Source organism: Suricata suricatta, chromosome 3 (assembly GCF_006229205.1).
Source record: "Suricata suricatta isolate VVHF042 chromosome 3, meerkat_22Aug2017_6uvM2_HiC, whole genome shotgun sequence".
In the NCBI taxonomy this organism is placed as follows: Eukaryota; Metazoa; Chordata; class Mammalia; order Carnivora; family Herpestidae; genus Suricata; species Suricata suricatta.
In genome coordinates, this window is record NC_043702.1 from 77,558,951 (window position 1) to 77,577,246 (window position 18,296).

At 35.5% G+C, this 18,296-nt stretch overlaps 1 long non-coding RNA gene across 1 annotated transcript in view; it reads left to right on the forward strand.

The window, feature by feature from the left end:
- The window catches only part of LOC115287824, a 35,003-nt gene extending 17,332 nt beyond the window's left edge, over positions 1–17,671 (forward strand). Inside the window, exons 3-4 of the long non-coding RNA XR_003906673.1 lie at positions 8,784–8,947; positions 17,539–17,671. This is a non-coding gene — a long non-coding RNA (uncharacterized LOC115287824). The remainder of the gene's footprint in view (positions 1–8,783; positions 8,948–17,538) is intronic.
- Positions 17,672–18,296: the final 625 nt, after the last annotated feature.

The window sequence follows — 18,296 nt, forward strand, 5'->3', positions numbered from 1 at the left end:
GTGGCAGTCAAATCAAGTTAAAAATGCATGTACATATAAGAAGCTTTGACATCAAGATATCATTTGGCTATTAAACATTCATAGCACTGTGCTTTTTCCAAATATTGCCTGTTTATCCATATACATATCCATATACATATACAAGACACCAAGACTCAAACTCTGTTGAAAATAAACATTTTGAAATAACTAATTATCTTCCACTGGCTTCATTCCCATTATAACCTTCACTTCCCCCAAGGTCAATATGGGCTGCTCCCAAGTGCAGGGCCTGGTGATGATCCTCATGCTCTTATAGAACCATCCTGACAATTTCACTCAGTTATATGGTACCTAGGCCTGGCTCAGCTTGACCAAGTACTTGCTAAGTTTTCTTTGCTGCAGGTGGCACCAGCTACAAAGGTCTATCAGAAAGTACGTAGAGGAACTAAAGTTTTTTTCCAAATTCCAAAGCAATTACTCCCTTTTGGTGACTAAAAGAGAGGCTACTATGTTAGAACTATTTAAGAAAGTAAAACTGAGCCTTTAACCTCCACTCTCTTGGAGGCCTCACTTTGCAACCAGCCTGCTCCCATTGGTGCTCTGTTGCTGGGAGTTAGATTGGGTGATTATATTTGCATGTGTGCAAGAGGAAGAAGGTCCTCAGTGGTGTGGAACGCTGTCACTGTGACTTTCCAGGAAGATGGACCTGGTTCTCTGGCTCCATCACAATCACAGTCTGTAAAATTCTAAATGTCTACACTTGTTAGAGAAAATGCTTACTAGGTCTCTCTGTTTTCTTCTTCTCTAGCAATTAGAAAGGTTCAGAAGAAGCCTTTTGGTTATATCAAAATCCCAATTTTCCTAATTCATTTCTGCAACCATGACTTAAAATCTCCATCAGTACAAAGTGATAAAATTGAACTCTACTAGGTATATTGCATAAGCCCACATCTTCGTATGTGTCTCCATGCTCTTTTATGTTTTTTTTATCATGCAAGATCATGTCTTTCCTTCCTAGAAAGGAAAACCAAGCAAAACTTAGCCTAGAACCTTTAATATAAACAGGATGCTGCTATTCACCGTCTTCTCTTATATGAACAAAGATATTTATCTGAGTGACTCAGAGTTTACTTCAACTTCTTTATCTATTATTTGGCTACAGAGGCAATGATGCTCGCTTGTCTGCTTTTATAGATAAGAATATTGATCAGTTAAGGGATTTACCTAAAATCCCATGACAGAGAAAGAACAAAGCAGGAATGGAAAACAATTTCTCTTACTACAGTTTATTTAAAATTTATATCGCTGATCAATCCTGCTTCAAAGAGTTATTAAAGTACCTACCTTGGGAGCAAGAATCAAAAATGGAAAATTAGCACATTAATTTAGAAAATGGTCATAGTAATTTAGCTATTATTTTGGTGATGAATTCTACTTAATTGCTTTGCAATGTTATAATTTTCTGGCTCTTTGGAGATGAGGTCCCTCCCACAAAGAGATGGTGTGGCCTTCCTGAAAACTGAGGAACTGAGCACAAATTACCTTTCAGACCCAAGATGACTCTCTGGCAATACTAATTTGAACTTTTATGATAGACTGGTTGTTTTGCAACAGTTGACTAAATAGCACCATACATAATAAAGATGAAACCAGTGGGCAAATCATAAGTGACAAAAAGATGTTGAATCATTTTAAAATAAATTTGTGGTGGTTTTTAAGATTTTTCCAGTCACAGTTCTTGGGTTTAATTTCCTGAATTCAAACTCATCATGTTGACAATCTCTCAAACCTTGTTCAAGTAGCAAATAATCCTATTGAACAACAAATATTTTGTTTTTCTGCATTTGATGTTCTCGTTTAATGAACCATGACAGATTATCCAGGTGGTGTCAAATCTGTGAAATACAAGGTGATATTTCTCTATTTAATGGCAAATGATGTGGCATTAGTATGATCCTTTATCTGCAATTTTTTTAAATAAGATTTTACTTGTTTGCTTACTCAGGGGTGGTAGATTGCTTTAAAAAAGATCCTGACATTGATTATATACAACAAAAATTGACCTTCAGTAAGGCATTAGAATAGGCTCTGCTCAGAAGAGACATTAACAAGAGACCCGTTGTGGTGGTTTAGGAAAAATTTCATCAGTTCTTCCCAATTCACTCCATCTATAATTTTTGCCATGTAACTGCAGTACCCTCCTTCCATGAATGTGCTTTTAGCATGTGACTTGCTTTGGCCTGTGCATTGCAAATAGATGCTTTAAATGGGCTTCATATCTGGGCTTGCTCTCTTGTCCTCTTTCCCATGATAAATTTGCCTTGATTAGCCCCAATTCACAGATGCATAGGTCAGCTATTGAACTGCAGACAATAAAGTGGGCCCAGCCAGCAGTGAGCTAACCTCCCAAACACCCAAGCATGTGAGTAAGCCCGGGTAAGCTCAGCAGAGAACCTAGCCTTTTCCTGTTGATTCCAGAAATATAAACACTGTATGTCACTGAAGTTTTGTGGCTCTTCATTATACAGCATAACTGTGGCAGGAGTTGAATGATCCATCTGTGGATCTCTTTGTTCCTCCACATCCCTTGACAATTCATATCCCAGGTCCCACACTCAGACATCTTGCTGTCAAACAAGAAAGAAGAGTGCCATTCAGTAGTGGTCATGTTTCTAGCACTGCGGGGGGAGATACACAAGAAAAACAAAGCATGGCTTATGTCCTCAAGAAATTTATAGTTTCATTGAGAAAGGAAATGCACATACTCCAAGAGATCATTTTTCTGTATCATTGTATCTTAACTAGGAGCTTCTATCAGTTTTACTGAGAAGTTTTAATCAAAATGTGTATGTTTCTGGTGCCAGCCAGGACTTACTGAATCTAAAAACTCTGAAGATTTGAGCTGGGGAATATACATTTTAGAAAAGCTGTCCAGGGATTCCAGTGCTCTCTCCTGGATTAGAACCAAAGGTATGGGATAAATAAAAACATACTGGGGCGCCTGGGTGGCTCAGTCTACTAAGGGTCCAACTTGGGCTCAGATCCTGATCTCACAGTTGGTGGGTTTGAGCCCCATATTGGGCTCTATGCTGACAGCTCGGAGCCTGTAGCCTGCTTCAGATTCTGTATCTCCCTCTCTCTCTGACCCTCCCCAGCTTGTGCTCTGTCTCTCTTTCTCTCTGTCTGTCTGTCTCTCTCTCTCTCTCAGAAATAAACATTAAAAAAATAAATAAATAAAAACATACTGTATTTGCATGTAAGTGCAATAGAGTATAAGAGAAAGATGAAGTCAGTAGATGCAGCAGTTGTTACAAAAGTCTTCTTGGTAAAAGCTGAACAAGTTCTTAGAGAACCACAGGACTTAGATGAATACAAAGAGGGTGGGAATTCAAACAGAGAGAAGATCACAGCTCTAGAGATGGGCACTGATGTCATTCTCACCTCAAGCTGACCAGAGTGGAAGAATTCCTACACTCTCTAGTGAATGGCTATGGGATCAATATTTGACAGAGAACTGCTAAAAGTCTAGAAAAATTTTTCAATGCAAAGAAAGCTATAGAGAAATATTAAAGTTACTGTCCACTTCCTGGAAATTAGATAATAATAATAAAATATATATTAAATAAATTACATATTATATATATAAATATAATAATAGTGATGATTAAGTAAATCAAGTCTCCTGGAGTACATATAGGTTGCAAAAAAGGAAGATGATAAAAAGGTAAGGTGAGAGAATAAAACCATTTTATATATCAACTGTGGTTAGAATTTTGTTTTAAATATAATTCTAGTAAAATAACTTGATTCTAATAAAATAAGATGATTCTTCCTAGAAAATGCATTCATGCTTTATTCCATTTTTGAAGACATGAGAGCAAAATCTTTTCTCTGTAAATGAAAAAGATCTGGGAATTTTGTCTGAATATAACCAAATTCCTAAGCAAGATAATTATCTAAACAGAGAACAGTTGGAGTTGTATGGATCTCCAAAACACCACATTGAATTTGATGGTGATATTCACGCAAAGTTCAACTTAAATCATTTATATTTTGCCAAAACTCTGTAAATCACAAGGCTTTTTAAGACATGTCTTTTCTTGTTACAGTAATAAAAAGTATTTTTTCTCCTTATAAATAAGTATCATTCTAACCTGCTATGCATTCCGGAAATCTCTAGACACCTACTTATTGTTCTGTTACATCATATTAAGAAGGCTGGAAATCTAGACAAGTTTTGTATATATTTTTCTATCTTCCAGAGCACTTCTAAGTCCATAAGTCCAACTGATTGATTTCTATCTGGAAATAAGTATCTAATAATGACAGATTTATAAAGTTAATAGATATCACCTATATATTTATAGTGCTAGAAAAGTCATCTGTAAAGAACCATCATATTCCAAGAAGATTTGTATTTAGACTAACTTAACCTGATATCTTTAACTTTTCTCTAAACATTTTTAGGGAGAAAAGAAGTTAACACAAGTTCTCCCGGTAACCCCTTCTCTGGGTTTTACATTCAGCTAACAAAATGCTACGGTAAAGAGTAGGTGAATGAATATAGCTTGCAGTTTATTTCTTGATAACTGTATACTTTGAACATTTTTTTTGATACTTCAAGAGTTTTGAAAGCTAATCAAAGTATAGAGTGCTAATTTTTTAAATGCTTATTTTTGATATATATAGAGAGACTGGGGGAGGGGCAGAGAGAGAGGGAGACAGAGGATCTGAAACGGTCTCTGCACTGACACCAGCAAGCCCAATGTGGGGCTTGAACTCTTGAACCCGGAGATCACCTGACTGAGTCATCCAGGCACCCCTATCATGCTAATTTTTACATTAGCACTAACCACTCTATTTTCTCTGGAGGAAAATACAAATATAAATAAAAGATTATTGGGATTGATTGATTGACTCAAAACTTCTTTGGCTTGTTGGCTTAGAAATCCAGTCCTCACCCTTTTGCCGTCCTATGTCATGGGGATATTGACCCTGCAACTGTGTTTCCCAGGCCTGTGTCTGCTGGTTTCTGGTCTTGACAAAAGGAGATACTGTCAGGAGACTGGGGGTGAGGAGATGGTGGGAGAAATAAGAGAAAGAGGATATTTTGCGCTCTTTTTTCCAAAGTAGTCATTCTAGTGGCATGAATTGCTGCAGCTTCTACCAGATAGGTACACTAGATGACCTTGGCATCTAAGGTCTGGTAAGCTACCTCCCCTCCGTTCATCCTATTCTTATAAACCCAGGTACGGTAGCTGTTTCCTGCTGCTGCTAATTTTGGGGTTTCCTCCTTTCCCTGTTGGGTTTTTAGCTCTGTTGTTACCTATGTTATTAATTATCTGTAGTAAATGCCCTCTATTTGAAACACTGAGTGGCTTCTGTCTTGCTGACAAAACTCTGACTGTTCGAAACAACAAATAACCTTTTCCCAAAAAGGATTTGAGACAGACAGCTTACAATAGAGATAAAGGACAAACCAGACCAAAAAAAAAAAAATTAAAATCTATCTAAATCAAGAAGTAAATATGTGGTTAAATAGACAGAAGTTTTGAAATGTATTAATTAAAATGTTTTCTGTTTGCAGTGGGATTTTTCTTTCAGCCATTTGCATCATCACGAACAGACAAATTCATCAGCAAAACAAAAAAGGCAACCTACTGAAAGGGAGAAAATATTTGCAAATGATATATCTGATAAGGGGTGAAAAATACAAAAAATATAACTCAACACCAAAAAAAAAAATCTGATTTAAAAATGGACAGAGGACCCGAATAGACATTTTTACAAATGATAGATAGATAGATGGCCAACAGACACATGAAAAGATGCTCAATATCATTAATCATTGGCGGAAGTACAAATTGAAACCAAAATGAGATATCACCTTATACCTGTAAGAATGACTAGACTCATAAAGATAAGAAATAACAAGTGTTGGAAAGAACATGGAGAAAAAGGAACCCCTGCACTGCTGGTTGGAATGTAAATTGGTATGGCCACTGTAGAAAACAGTACAGAACTTGAGAGACTATTGAATGCTGAAAATGAACTGAGGGTTGAAGGGGAAGGGGAAGGGGGGAAAAGAGGTGGTGGTGATGGTGGAGGGCACTTATGGGGAAGAGCACTGGGTGTTGTATGGAAACCAGTTTGACAATAAAATATTATGAAAAAAAAAGAAATAAAAAAAAGAAAACAGTACAGAGGTTTCTCAAAAAATTAAAAATAGAATTACCATATAATCCAGTAATTCCACTACTGGATATTTACCCAAAATAAACAAAAATACTAATCTGAAAAGATATATGCACTTCTACATTTATTGCAGCTTTATTTATAATAGCCAAGGTATGGAAAAAACCCAAATGCCCCTCCATAGATGAATGGATAAAGATGTGAGGTATATATACACAATGGAATATCAGTAATAAACAAGAGTGCGAATTTGCTATTTGCAACAACATGGATGGATCTAGAAAGTATAATACTAAGTGAAATAGGTCAGAGAAATTCAAATAATATATGATTTCACTCATACGTGAGATTTAAGAAACAAAACAAATGAACAAATAAAGAAAAAAGAACAACAAAACACCAGACTCTTAACTACAGAGAATAAACTGATAAGGGGAGGTAGGCAGGGAAATGGGTGAAATAGTTGAAGGGGATTAAAAGTATACTTATCATGATGAACACCAAATAATGTATAGAATTGTTGAATTATTATATTGTATACCTAAAACTAATATAACATTGCGTAATCACTATACTTCAATTTAAAAAAAAAGGAAAAGGAAAAAAAATATTTTCTGTTTGCAATGGGAATTTTTCTATCAGCCACTTTATCTGCTGAGTCTGAATAGTGAATATTCTCTGAAAATTTTTCAAATAAATTTTTCAGAACAATGTGAAACGAGAGCGTATTGGTGGAGGTAGGAGCTATAAGGCAGGCAGAAAAGCAGATTTTCTAGTACTAGTATTCTAGTCCTGCCGGATCTAAAGTCTATCACACATGCTTCTACCAGAAACACAAAACAAATCCAAGTCACATATTCAAACCCCTCCCATGGGCACATCTGGGTTTATAAGCAATTCTATTTCTCTTCTTCTCAAGAAAGTATGTCATAATGTATAATGCATAATAATTAATGGCATTGCTATAAGGCTACTCTTGAATCTTTTCTAATTTATCATAAAAATTAAACCATTCACAACTTTTGATATTTTATTTTTGTAAAATAATTAGTTGTAGCAGAGTTAACAACTTATCAATGACTCATCACTCCATGGAGAATTTCTGGTTTGCACTAACTGCAGAAACAATATAACTGTCAGCGTTGTTACCTCACTTTGAACACATAGGCATGGTCTGTATGTTTGCTAAACATTATGTATGACTAATACATTCCAGGCTTATTAGTAAGATTTTCCACAATTAATGGGTTCAACATCACAGATGGTATGTCCTTTAAAGGAACAAAGTAAATTTTAAAACGGCAACAGATATACCTTTGTATAATCATGAATATCTAGTATATGCTAAATTCTACAAGGCCAGGAAAGAAATTGATTAATACTTGCAATTAATTAGCCTATGTATGAGAACAAATAAGGTCACTGTTATAAATTAACTCATTTTTATTATAATAATTTCCCATTATTTTGCATTAAGGTGAACATTCCATGAAAATGGGCACATGTTTATCTTGCTCAATTTGTATCACAGATATTTTGTGTCTGGCCCTTACAAGGTGCTCAATAAATATTTGTTGCATGAATGAATACCATCCTTACTCTAATTTGAATGTCTCAGGTGTTTGATGTTTACAATAAATTGCTGATTTCTTAAGAATGTCAGCTTAAATTATAGTATATGAATTAAAATCAAGTCCAGTCTCATCAGAGTCCATTAAGAAGGTTGAATACATAAAACCTCTCTCACTACTGGAATGATTTTTCCCACCATTCAGTAGATATAATAGGGACCATTAGACTTTCCAATTGTGGAAAAGAATGTTTTCCATTTGCTGGATCTCAGGATTTAGATCTTTTCAGCCTCCTTCTCAAGATTTTATTCCTTTTACTGTGAAGAACTTACAGATGCCAATATTATAAGAACAAGAGTGACAATTTCCACGGGGGGCATCCCTTTTGGCAAATTACAATAGAGACCAAGAATCCATGTGGTTTGACTAACCAAATTTCCTGGTAATTGACATAATATAAAACTGACCATGTTTCTGCCAGTTCCATTCTTTTCCAAGAAAAATGTCAAAAATAACCCTTAACCGAAGGTACCCCAATGACAACCCCTAACAGTTAATCTAATTCTCTTCCCATAAAAAGTGAAAAAATATGAGACCCATAACATTTAAGAGACTAAACACAGTACCAAAATTGTTTAAACTTAATAATTGTGGAAACATGGCCAAATTCTAAACTTTTGCACTTTTTCCTTCCATCCTAATAGTCACCTGATTCCTATTCAATTATTTGGTAGGAAAATACAACCAAACAAATCACTTGAGTTTTTCTTACTAATTGTTCTAAATAAGCACCAATGTAACAGCTGCAAAATATGTCTACAAACAGCGCTGTTAGACAACAGAGACCACTCGTCAGGGTTCCGAAGCGTTACAGCATGTTTAATCCAAGCATTTGCATGCTATCCACCTTCCATCTGCTGTAAGAATGAATCCTCGGGTTGCAAGCGAGTATAATAGAATAAATATCATTTGAGGCTCTGCCAATAGTGCAATTACCAATTCTATAACTGCTCTTCGTTCTCTTTTCTCTTCTAGGATAAAAGCAACTAAGGCAGCAAAGCTGGACTCGTCCAGCTGGGCTTCCCTGTAAGCACACCTCTCGTTCTATAATCAAACTCAACAGAAACAGGCTCATGCTATTGGGACATCAAACACGAAGAGGCTGCTGCTCTCAGAAAATAAATAAGCAGACATCAAAGGTTTGTAAGAAATTTGATTAAGAAACTTTCTCAATCTTTCCACACAGCAGACACCATACTACTGGCATGTGCTATAGCTAGAATTGGGCATGTGGACTTTTATTTTTGCCTTTGGATCCTATCTTATGTTGACACATAACCACTAAGTTGGACACTCTAATGAAAAATTATATAATGACCCTTGCATGAACCTAGTCTTTGAATCAAAAACCTCATTCATATGTGTCAAAATATTTTTGTCATTCACCACTCAATTCAAGAGTGAGGTTTAAATTTCTTATAGAACTGAGAAATTAATAACGCCAAATCAAAGATTATTTTACTCCTGTGAAATATCAAGGCAAATTGTTTCCTTGCCCAAGGACATCATACAACATATTACCAAAATGAAAAGAGTATCTGAGGGGAAAACCAACAACTTTGCCTTCTTTCTTCCACCATTCATATAAGTCTCAAGATTGTGTCGATGGAAAACCAAACTTGAAAACCGCAGAAGAATGCAAACGCACGACATTAGACCTGTTTGTGTAGATAAACTTCCAATCTAAACCACTTGGGTAAAAATATATTTAAAAAGTTAAAATCATACAGTGTAAAAGAAAAACCTATCTAGAAAATGAGAAACTTGAATAATTTATGTAACTTATTCAAACATCACATTGGTGCTCTAATTTCTCCTTTGCATTGCTGGGACTAACTTTGCCTGCCAGATTCTCTTCTCTCTTTCTGCACGACTGTTCTCTTCACTCGCAAGGCTCTTGACCTCATCTAACATAGCAAGCAGGTCTTTGAAAATAAAGTATACCATGTCTCTAAAAGCTATAAGTAGCCCACGGAATGGTACATTTCAGAGGAGAGACTGTTGAAAAAGGAAAGTCTCCATGCTAAAAACTCTAACTTGATTACCCAATTGTCCTGAAAAAACTATGCTGTGACTTCTCCCCCTAAATTCTTCATTTACAAGTTACAAGTCACCATCCACCTGGTCTTCAGGTCTAATGTAAACTAGAAGAGAAAGCAATTAAGAAAAGGAATCATAGCCCCCAGTCATAATTAACCTACAATGCCATGCTAAAGTCCAGACATTACCTCCAGGATTCTCAACATCCTCTGACTCACATGGGAAGAGGACCTGTGATCTTACCTCACGTGAATGTGGGTATGATTTGTAACAATGTCTGCAAAATTTCAAACTACTCAGTTCAGAGACAATTCATTTTAATAAATGAGAAATCACTTTAAAAGCAAACTAGCTGTTTGAGGGTGTGCAAAGAAAACAAGTTATTTGAATTCTGTGTTTTTCAATCAGTTGTGTCATTATGCAGCCAGCAGTACAGTTTGAGATTAAAAGCCAGGGTCTGAACTCAGAAACCCTTTAACACTTGCTAGCTGTAGAAATCTTGGATTATTTCCTTCCCCTCTAAGAAGTAGTTCTTTCATATGTAATGGAAATCACAATAGTGCCTACCTCATAAAGGTGTTGTGAATGTAAATGAGATATATATATATATAAACAGTTTGGCTGTGCCAAGAGCGTAGTATACTCTCAATAAATGTGAGCTATTATTATTTTTCAACAATATATTGAAAATATATTTAGTATATATTGAAAAATACATGTCTATAATGTACGATAAGTGAATGGAAGTGGGAATAATTTTTAGGCAGTCTATAAACTGTACCTTATACACAGAGGTTACATATTTTCTACAATAAATTCTTTGAGAGTTGATTATTATTTTCACTAAATTTTCTTTCTCTTAATTTAAAGGTGTTTTATTCTGCGATCTTGAGATCTGTCTTGTGGTCTTTATAGATTATGCTTGCATTGCTCAAAAACCAATAACTGACTTGGAATAACTGACTGAGATAAATGAAATTTCAAAGTTTCTTCTCCACATTTCCTGTTTTATCTTGTCTATTGATATTATTCAAGATAAACTGAAGTGACCATTTTGTTTCATTCATAAACTATTTTTTCTATGGTAGTATTTTGCAAACAAGCAATTCTTTCAAAATTTAAGTCAAGATTCTTAGTGAAGATAAAAGCTGTCACCGTCAAAATGCTTTCAATTTCAGTGTGGCAATTTGACAGTTATATAATTTAAAGACCACATTTGTAAGCTCTATTATTAAAAGGACCTGGTGATTACTCTATGATCACTGCATTTAGAAACCTCACTATCTTAGGTGTTAAACAAAAGCCACTACCTGAGTGTCTCATTTTGAGTCACACTATGAGAACTACTCAAGCTATGAAAACTCACTAAAAAATGCCCCTCCACATATTCATGTTAGAGGTGATACTCTTTGATTACACGATCTCTGATAAGGTCTGTGTCAAATGCCGTTGTAAAACAACTTTTTTGCTGAACTTATCTGAGGCTAACCAACACTGTAGATTCAATAACATATCTCTCAAACATAAGAATGTTCCATTCAACTCTCAGCAGGCATGATGGATAACCCTAGGATCGAAAGCATAATGACATTTCTCAGGCACTGACTCAGACATTAACAAAATGAAGAAGCCTGAGCCAGCTGAATCCATTAGGTCTATGTAAAGATCTTCCTATATAGCATGTGAATGCTGATTTTTTCCCCTTGGAAGACTCCTTAGAAACTTCAAAAGATTGAGAGGCTCAAGAGTCCTCCCCCTAGCCAGGGCCTGGTTTTATCTGGTCAGCCAACCTTTTAAGGACACAAGAGTGGTCACCAATAAATCTCAGATTGTAATTATTCACCAGTACTTCACAGGCCCTGGCTACTCCTTTCATACCATCAAACTCTTTGAAGTTTTGTGAGGCTCCATCTTTAATTTAGATGAAAGATTTCACTCTGTAGGTTTCTGAAATACACTCCAGAGAAGGATGAGTTCATTTATTCCTAGAGCCATTCCTCACTCACTTCTTTGTTTTCCACGTGGCATTTAAACAACAGTATTTTGAGCTCTAAAGTCAAGAGCAGGAATGCAATCCCACTTGCCTCTGTGGCATATAATACAGAGTCTGACTCATCTGAGTTCCTACAAACATAGAGTAGTAGGTCCTAGTGTCAGTCAGAGTCAACAACAACAAAATCTATCAAACTAAAAGTTCCCCAAGTATGAACACAAAGCAAAACAACTAGGCTCTGAGCAGAAGACTTTCCATAAAGCAGAACAGCAACCTTAGGACAATATCAATCACACACCAATAAACAAGGGAGATGCTAAGGGACATTTGCAATATTGGTTGAGTGCTAAGCTAGAATCTTTTTTTTTTTTTAACTTCAGACTGGTTAAATTTATTAACAGACCATCTGATTATGAGGAAATGGTGTTCCAACATGCGAACAAATAGTTAACATTGCAAATCAAGAATGCAAGTTAAAACTCTAATATTAATTAGAAAAATTATTTAAATTAAATCAAATTTAAGCAAGATTATTTAGTAAGCACGTGTATGAGTGGAGACCAATAGTATTTTGTTTTGTTTTATTTTATTTTATTTTTTTGAATATAACAGAATCTTTTGTTTCAGTATATATGGTTTCCTAACCCAAGACACTTTTCTGACCCTCAACCCTGAATCTAGAGTTATTTTCTAGAGTCTATCTTAACCTTTGAGTCTCCACTTAAACATCACTTCTTTAATGAAATCTTCCCTGTCCCTCTTAACTAGATTAGAATGTGTGTTATGTATTTCCATAATATTCTTTATTTCTTCATAAAACTCATTACAATTAAAAATAGTCATTTCTGCAATTATCTGCTTAATTATTTGCCCTTCTGCTAGATTTAACATTGCAGGAGGTAGGTAGACAAAATGTCTATTTTGTTTCCAGACATATAGGATATGGCCAATATTTATTTATTAAATCATCAGTATTTGGAGACTGAATATTAAAACCGACATATCTAAGAACCTAGAATGTTAGACCTAGATCATATTTTACATCACCATTGGTATCCTCTCTACCAATGTGGAAATCCTCTCTCAAAGTGTTTAACTAATGATCATCTGGTTGTTCCTTAAACATTTTCAACAAAGGGTCAGTAAGTAATTTGTGAGAATTTGTAATTTGTCTATCATTCACCATTTATTAGACATTACTCTATCAAGTTCTTCCTATAATTTCTGTGTGTCTATCTATCTAATCTTAGAAGCAATTCTCTTGCTCTTGCTCTTCCCCTCCCCCGTCTTCTTTTTCTTCTCCTTCCCCTTCTTTTTCTTCTAATTTAGAAACTGTTTATTTTTTGTGAATCTTATTTCCACTTTGTTTGCCTTTGTTGAAGAGCAGCTTAAGACCACGCAGTGGTTGTTCCTTACCCAGTCGGTGGCCTGAGCAGTGGGAGCTGCCGACAAGTCTGCAGTGGCAGGCTGAGGGCTCCACCCTTCAGTAGGGAACTGCTGAACAGGCACAGAGGACACCTGCCCACCTTCAGACCAGTCTGTAACTTCAGATTGAGTAGCAGTAAACTCAGGAGCTGAAGTAGTCCATTCATCCTGAAATTCCTCCTTGGTCATAGCTTTTGGTAGTGGCCTGCTCTTCCTTTTCAAAGAAGCAGAGATCAAGCATGACACCCCATGGTTGCTCATGAGAAATGGTGCCACACATATGCAGAACTTCCTGGCCCAGGGGGAAACCCTCAAACCTACTGAATGAGATCCCTTGTTGTTGCAAGGGATAGCAATGTACACATAGTGTGTGTTACACAGAACAATGGCAGGCCGGTTCAGATAAGATGCCTCTGTGAGAGGCTGGTGGTCAGCCCTGGGATCAGTAACCACCAGAAGTCTTGGCTCTCAGCAGGCTGCCTGGATTTGGTTAGTGAAGTTTCCAGGAGTCGATGTGGCCAGAAATAGAAGCGACTCCAGTAGCAAAAGGAAACTTTAGCACAGCTCACTGGCCAGTATTCCTGGATGATCTGATACTGACATCAGCCACGTTTTCAATGCAACAATGGCACACGCTGCCAGAAGAAGCTTTTCCTAAGTTCTTTTCAGATTTATGATGCAGATACCATCATTTTTTCCCCTGTTGATTATATATAATATTCCATTTTGAAGTCAAGGTTGATGCCACCTAAGTGGGCTCCTGCTGCAACGAATTTGAGAACATCCTTGTCCTTCATTTTCAGGACATCAGGGGCTCTGAACATTGTGAAAGTTTCCCTTTAAGTTATGATGGAAATGCAGAACAATGTCATATGAACCCCCTCCCCAGGTAGGGCAGAAAGGCTTTTTGTTTTTTAAGTTTGATTCTCTTTATCAACTTTGTTTCCTCCGAGTCCCCCTTTTCTACTTGTTCATTTTGGTCTTTGTCTTCTGCTTTAGAAGTTCCAATGTTTGATGTTCCCTGGCCAATAATTTATACTTAAAAGTGAGTTCCTATCACTCTGGGGGAGGAAAAACTCTGTGGATTGATAGTTCTTACCATGAGCAATAAAGAAGGGACCATGCTATTTCACCTGATATGTCTTACTGATAGTTTTATAAGCCTTTTGTTTTGAGCCAGTCTTTTGAGCACAGGATAGGAACTCTCTAAGCTACTTCTCAATGGTGCTGTCATCAGCGTTCTGAGTCAAAAAGGAAAAAGCGGCTGTTAAACTCCCACTACAGAACACAGATTTCCACTCAGTTTTCTTGTATCGAATTCAGGGCCACACCCTATGCTTAGTTTTGCTTCCTGTCCCTAAATTAAGTCTTTTTAGATCAACTGTGCCAGAAATGGAAACTTCATTTCCTCTGCTTGGGAATTCCTCTGACTTGGGATTTAGCCTGGCCATGATGGTTTAGGGAGGTGATCTGGGAGTCTAGCTACTCCTTAAATTAAACATACTTTCCACTAATCTTTCTGATTTTAGCTTCATCTCCTAAGCCCAATATAGATCTCCAAATGCCTGTCCTTGGGGGTTATGCAGGTAAATGGATTATCTTAGTTTTGAATCCCCCCAATATATTCATCTTTCTCAAATCTAATTAATTAAATATTACTTTATCTACTGACAAATGAATTTATACACAGTTGGAACATATTTACACTAAAAAATTAGTTGTTGTTTACCTAAAATTCAAATTTAAAATTCCAATTTCATCCACTATTTTGTCCAACAACACAAACATGGTGGAAAGCAGAGTAAGGAAGTGTTAAGAAGGCTGAAATTTTCACCTTACAATATCAAAAATGAAGAGAGTGTCTGGATTTGATACAAAAAGAAATATATTTTAATATAATATTTAGATTAGCAAAGGTTCCTAATAAAGTTACTAACCCAGAACATATATTACACAGAGAGGGAATAAAATATGGGGAGTAGTATGAATAAAATCTTTAGCTATCATAGCAAAAAATCATTAACTTTCTGCTAAGGTCTAAATTGAGAAATAAAAAAAAGCAGTATAATATTAAGGCATTCACCAGAAGACCTAAAGAAAGAAAGGATTAAATACTGTTGTCATGGGGTATCAGGAAGCTGCTGACATAATCTGAAGAGGATTATGAATTTTTACTATCAGCCCTATAATGCCTTTTGCTTTTTAATATATGTTTATTGCAAATTAATTTGTTTTCAATTTGTTTTAAGAAATACCTTAAGTAAGTATTTATGCTTCTAATATGGTGTCTATTACTATAAGGTGGCAAAAATATTCTGACTATAAATATCTATAACCTTGACTTTAGAACACTTTCACATACATCTTAAATTCAGAAAAATCATAGAATAGCTAAGTTTCTTCTACTGAAGAAATTAATTTTTGTCTTTTTCTAGTAAAAGAGACTTTTTTCCTAGGGAAAAATATCAAATATGAAAGAAAAATTCCAAGCAGGTGATAATAATCTTGCTTTCATGAAAGAGCAGTCAAGAAAAACACATTCATTTGTCTACTTCCAAAGCTTGCTGCAGTAACTGTGAGATATCTGAGCAATGTTCCCATTTTTAATAATGATTAAATAACTAATTGTTTCATTAGTCTTAATCTTGGGGTTTACTATAATCTAGGTTTCATGAATAAGAATACTAATTTGTCTGATTAATTTCCTTCTAGCAGTAATTTTAGTTAATAAGAGTGATAAAGGCAACATACAGAAAATGTAACATTCCCATAATTACTGACTCAAGTTATGAATATAAAAATATGCAATTTCCAAAATGAATAAGGGTGAAAAATAATAGAAGGGCACAGATATGACAAATCTGCATATTAATATCAAACAAACAATATATATCATGGTAGTCAATGAATCCACGTCAAGTCAAACTGGTTGACCTTACACGTAAAAAAAACTCACGAAATATTGTAGCCTTCATGTTCAGTATCATAGGGTCTCTGATGGAGTTTCTCTGATAAAATAAAATTACTCTATACTCATTATACCCCATGATCTTATAAATAATTAGTACTTTCTAGAGATAAAAATATGTTTTATGATCTAAATTTATGGTGAAAGTCAAGTAATATTGAAACCAATTTCCACAAAGTACACATAAAATCCAACCTAGTTACCTGTTGAAAACTTACTCTTCTCCATTGTACTTACAAAGGTACACCTCAAGGAAAAAAGGTAATGATAGCGGTACTGTAACTTCAACAAACATCAGAATTTACATGAATTACTTATGTTTAAAGGGTTTTTCTTTGTACTTAGGATTCATAATATACTGTGTCTTATTTTACAACAGAAAGAGAAATTATGGTCCAATTTACTAAAATAATTATAATCATAATCACATCTGCTCTTAAAGACTGTCAAATCTCCCCAGAGTGTACTGCATACATTTCCTTTACTAGATTCCCTCTTTTATGAGTTAATTAAACAATTTCACAGCATTATTGTACAACTATTTTGTGTGGCATATTGTTTGTGCAGAACATTCCCTTTAATAGCTCTATTCTTCACACAGATGTTCATTTAAATCTTTTCAGAGATTTTATTTGAGGAACAATTAGTGCAGTTATCCTACTATGTTGTCACCTTTCTATGAATTTCAAAGCAGCTCTATCTCTATCTTGTAGAAAGCCTAATATGGTCAACAATTCTAAAGGGAGGGGGAAAAAGCACTCTTTAGCAAATAGGTCAGTACACAAGGATATCAGAGCAAATTAGCCCCAAATGATGGCTACTCAAAGTTACCTGGGTATTAGAGTACAAAATCACTAAGAACTTTTTCCAAAGACATAAAAAAACTAAAAGTACATGATACCACATTTCCCCATTCTACTGGTTCTGTTTTTATGAACTTTTACTTACACATTCAAACAGACTGGGCTCATTATAAACCAGAGTAAAGTGACAGATTGAAGGAAAAGAAATTGATGCAAGACTGCTTAAAGTTTATTTATCAAAAAACAACTGAATCAGTCATTCTCCAAGACATATTTTCCTGGGAAGGTGACACTATATATTATTATGAACTGGTTTATCTTATCTAAACATTTTAAAGGAAGGAAATGCCATCTACCATGTGTTTTGAAAAGGAAACTTCCCTCCTCACTTGACTCAAGTCAAGTTTTACAGAATTTGAGTCTCTGCTTTGTGCAACTTGAGGTCTGCTTTGTGCAACTCTCTCAGTGAACTTATCTCCTCTTATTCTCTCTGTCCTCCAGAGCTATGGTAAGGAGTCAGTGTCTTCAGCAGTGGAGATGGTGTATCTCATGTGAAGAAGGGTAATTTTGCTTACCTTTTGTGAATAATCTCCCTGCAATGAGGTCAGAATCGCATTCTCTTACTCTTCTTTAAATATATGGTGACACAGAAATACATCTGTTCTTGCTTTTGAACTACAGATTAATGAATTATGAACATCTATTCACCACTTTGAAAGTATAATCTGCATTCATTTAGATGGAAATACAGTGTCAAGAAAAATGAGGAACCAGTATGTTTTCAGAGCCATTCTTATATTTTTCTTTTCTTCATTTTCTTTTAACCAGAATTTGGTTCTGTTGGAATTAGAAAACCTGAAAAGCTGAGGCATTAGTAGGAATTTAAAGTATGTTCACAAAATGTGCATTTCACTTTCAGGTTAGAAATGTGCAAAATGTAAATTATTGCAAAGTTTTGGAACAATCGCTCCCTAACCTCCTATCCTTCTCAATGAATACAGCAGAGTTTAAGGTAATAAGTTTTGAATTGTTCCTTTACCTAGACTACCTAAGATCTCTAAACAGGAGTGTCTCAAGGAACATTATTTTAAAATACGTTTCCCATTTGGGGAAAGAATAGTTCGGGATGATTAAGATTCTTGCATGTACTGAGACGGCCGTTCTCTCTGCCATGTGAATTGTGTGCACCTGGCGGTGAACAGTGGCGAGATGGAATGTATATGACGAATTGCCAGGAGCAGAGCCCTCCAGTCATTGTA